Raw genomic sequence first — 4804 nt, forward strand, 5'->3', positions numbered from 1 at the left:
CTTCTGCACAGCCAAGAACATAGTGAGTAAAGCAAGCAGACATCCCACAGAATGGGAGAAAATATGTGCAGGTTTACCTCTGATAAAGGTGTAATTACCAGAATCCACAGAGAACTCAAACTTATTAGCAAGAACAGAACACGTGATCCCATCTCAGGGTGGGCAAGAGACTTGAAGAGAAACTTCTCTAAAGAAGACAGACACACGATCTACAGACACATGAAAAAAGCTCATCATCCTTAATCATCAGAGAAATGCAAATCAAAACTACTTTGAGATGTCACCTAACCCCAGTAAGAGTAGCCCACATAACAAAATCCCAAAACCAGAGATGTTGGCATGGATGTGGAGAAAAGGGCACACTTCTACACTGCTGGTGGGAATGCACACTAATACTTCCTTCTGGAAGGATGTTTGGAGAATTTTTAGAGACCTAAAAATAGACCTGCCATTCGATCCTATAATTCCTTTACTAGGTTTATACCAGTACCAGGTTTATACCAGAAGACCAAAAATCACAATATAACAAAGACATCTGTACCAGAATGTTTATTGCAGCCCAATTCATAATTGCTAAGTCATGGAAGAAGCCCAAGTGCCCATCGACCCATGAATGGACTAGCAAATTGTGGTACATGTATACTATGGAATATTATGCAGCCTTAAAGAAAGATGGAGACTTTACCTCTTTCATATTTACATGGATGGAGCTGGGACATATTCTTCTTAGCAAACTATCTCAGGAACGGAAGAAAAAGTATCCATGTACTCAGCCCTACTATGAAGCTAAATTATAGCTTTCACATGAAGGCTATAACCCAACTATAGCACAAGACTGAGGAAATGGCCAAGGAAGTGGAAGGGAGGGGAGAGGTTAAAGTGGAGGGAGAGTAATGGGTGGGGCCACACCTAGGTGCATCTTAGAATGGGTACAGGCGAAACTTACTAAATGCAGAATACAAATGTCTACATACAATAACTAAGAAAATGCCATGAAGGCTACGTTGAACAGTTTGATGAGAATATTTCAGATTGTATATGAAACCAGCACATTGTACCCCTTGATTGCAGTAATGTACACAGCGATGATTTAACAATAAAAAATAAATAAATAAAATACCAAGTGATACTCAATTGTAAGGAGAATTTTTACATGTTTCTATAGTTTTCGTTTAATGTCTGTGGAGTAGTTATGTGGGAGAAAGATACAAAAATGATTTCAGTACAGCATAAAAAATACAAAGACTATTTATAGGAGCATAAAGAAGAAAGTAGCTAATCCTCTTTACAGGAGTATGGTTAAAATTAAAGATGAAGGTGCTTTGCAACCTGTGATGCCAACAGTTATGGATATTTGGGAAGAATACGGCAGAAGTGAAGTGCACTTCTCATGGCTTATCAGCAAGTACAATATATATATAACAAGTATATTACTGACTATGATGTTAGACAAAAGCAAATTTGAGTGATTTTCTTATTTAAGTTCAAAATGGGTCGTAAAGTAGCCGAGACAACTTGCAACATCACTAGCACATTTGGCCCAGGAACTGCTAAGGAACATGCCGTGTAGTGGTTGGCCAAGAAGTTTTGCAAAGGAGATAAGAGCTTGAATGCAGGTGCATAGTGGCTGGCCAGCAAAGTGCACAATGACCAACTCAGAGCAATCATCGCAGCTGATCCTCTTACAACTACACAAGAAATTGCGGAAGAACTCAACACGGATCATTCTACGGTCTTTCAGCATTTCAAGCAAATTGGAGAGATGAAAAAAATCAGTAAGCGGGTGCCTCATGAACTGACTGAAAATCAGAGCAATTGTTTTCAAGTGTCATCTTGTCTTATTCTACGCAAGAATTAACCATTTCTTGTCCAGACTGTGACATGTGATGAAAAGGATTTCATAGGACAACCAGCGATGACCAGCTCAGTAGCTGGACTGACAAGAATGTCCTAAGCCTTCCTAAAGCCAAACTGGCGCCAAAAAAAAGGTCATGGTCACTCTTTGATGTCCTGCTGCTGTTCTAATCTACTACAGCTTTCTGAATCCAGATGAAATCATTACATCTGAGAAGTCTGCTCAGCAAATCGATGAGATGCATGGAAAACTGCAACGCTTTTAGCCAGTATTGGTCAGCAGAAAGAGCCCAGTTCTCCATGACAACGTGTGACCACATGTCACCTAACCTACACTTCAAAAGTTGAATGAATTGGCCTACAAGGTTTTGTCTCATCCACCATATTCACCTGACCTCTCGCCAACCAGCTACCACTTCTTCAAGCATCTCAACAACTTTTTGCAGGGAAAATGCATCCACAATCAGCAGGATGCAGAAAATGCTTTCCAAGAGGTCATCAAATTCCAAAGCATGGATTTTTTTCTTTTTTGGAGACAGAGCCACACTTTGTCACCCTCTGTAGAGTGTTGTGGCATCATAGTTCACAGCAACCTCAAACTCTTGGGCTCAAGCAATTCTCTTGCCTCAACCTACAAAGTAGCTGGGACTGCAGGCGCCCACCACAATGCCCAGCTATTTTTAGAGACAGGGTTTCGCTTTGGATCAGGCCGATCTCCAACCTGTGAACTCAGGCAATCCACCTCAGCCTCCCAGAGTGTTAGGATTATAGGTGTGAGCCACTGAGCCTGGCCCAAAGTGTGGATATTTTATGCTACAGGAATAAACAAATTTGTTTCTTGTTGGCAACTATGGGTTGATTGTAACGGTGCCTACTTTTTCTTTTTTGAGACAGAGTCTCACTTTGTCACCCTCAGTCAAGTGCCATGGAGTCACATAGCTCAGAGCAACTTCAAACTCTTGGGCTCAAGCGACTCTCTTGCTTCAGCCTCCCAAGTGCTGGGACTATAGGCGCCCACCACGACATCCGGCTATAATAGTGCCTATTATGGGTAATAAAGATGTGTTTGAGTCTTGAACAACAATAACAACAACAAAAAGGTGAGATGACATTTGAGCTGGGTCCTGAGAGATGAATAGGAGTTTGCCAGCTGCAGAAGGCAGGCTGGAGGAAGAGGATGTTGTTCTATATTTCTGCTACTACATTTTCTGTTTCTAAGGGTTTTTTTTAATTTCAAGAGATAATCATTTTACATGTTTCTAAAACGTTTTCGTAAATAATTTGTGAAAGAAAATCCCTTGGTCTTTTTTTTTGGGGGGGGGGGAAATGGAGTCTCACACTATTACCCAGGCTGGAGTGTAGTGGCATCATCATAGCTCACTGTAGCCTGAAACTCTTGGCTGGGTGCTAGAGATCTGGCCTCAGGTTCCCAAGTAGCTAGGATTACAGGCATGTGCTACTACACCTGGGTGATTTTTCCATATTTTGGAGAGACATTCTTGCTATATTACTTTCTCAAGTATTCCTCCCACCTTGCCCTTCCAAAGTGCTGGGATTACAAGCCTGGGCCACCCCACCTGGACTTGGAGTTTTTTATATGAAAAATGCAATAGTATGTTTATACCATGCTGCTGAACTCTGAATGCTATAAAATGAGCATGTGATTGGGCCTTCTATGAACAGGTAGTAAGACATGTAATTTTAGCAGGTCTTTGAATAATAATAAAGTCTTATAGAGTATCTATCAGCTGGGGTCTTTGGCAGAAGAACTAACAAGTCTTTCAAATTTTACTTACTTGTCATGTTATCACTATTCCAGCAGAGGGCACACTTTTCATAAATAAGATTTCACACCCTTTTCCATGAACTTGATTTTTGTGTGTATTTATCACTACCATAATTTGTTTAGGGTAAAGGAAATAGGATTATGTCAAAAAAATATTAATCCTTAAATCATAAACAACAACATAAACAACAAAAAGTGAGAGAACACTTTCCCCAACAGAATGGGAATAGGTGGTAATAAACACTGAGCTGTAAAGACCCATTACCAAAAAACAAACAAACAAACAAACAAAAAAACCCATTACCAAGGGCTGTGTTCAAGCAAGAAAGATAAAGATGGCACCGCTGCCATCTTTCTTTCAAGCAAGAAAGATAAAGATGGCACCGCTGCCCAGAAAATCTAGACAAAAATAAGGCCTTTTGAAAGCATGTTGGGCTCTATGCTCATTTGAAGATTGCTTTGATTTAGACCAAACACAGTAAGTACTTAATTTTTTTTTTTTTTTGTATTGAAACATCTTTCTGTAGATAAAGTAATGAGCAATGTGTTATTTATGACTACACATATATGTTATGGTAGGATAAGCCGATTACTAGACAGGGCTCAAGGGACCCCATTTTGATTTTTTTCGTCCTATTTATTAGTCATTAATAACTTTCCTTCTCTGGGTCTCATTTTTCTCAAGCACAAAATGGAGATAGTATCTTTTGCCTACCTCACTAGGTTGTTGAGCTAATCAAGTGAAAGAGCACATAAAAAGAGCCTTTTAAAATAATTAAGTTGCACACATGTAAGTTATTTTTAAAACAAGAAACACTTAGTCCTGCCATTCTCCTGCTGATTGGAGACCACATACTCAAAGGCCGTAAGTGTGAGTGAATAACACGGCCTTACCTTTCTCGGAGGGAGGTCTGCTTCATTCAAAACTTCTATGTAAAAATATCTATCACTGGGGCACAAGGTCTCAAACTAACAAAAGAATTTTTCTTATTGGAACAGCAAGTGTGGGTCCTATTAGTGACTCTAGGAAGATACAATTATCTGAGGAAACTGGCCCTTAACTTATAGCAGTATTTATATATACATTTTAATTAACTTTATTCAAAAACATAGAATAAGCACTTTCTTGGTGTCAGGCATCGGGTTTAGGTACAGGGGATACTT

Source organism: Nycticebus coucang, chromosome 2 (assembly GCF_027406575.1).
Source record: "Nycticebus coucang isolate mNycCou1 chromosome 2, mNycCou1.pri, whole genome shotgun sequence".
NCBI classification, from domain to species: domain Eukaryota; kingdom Metazoa; phylum Chordata; class Mammalia; order Primates; family Lorisidae; genus Nycticebus; species Nycticebus coucang.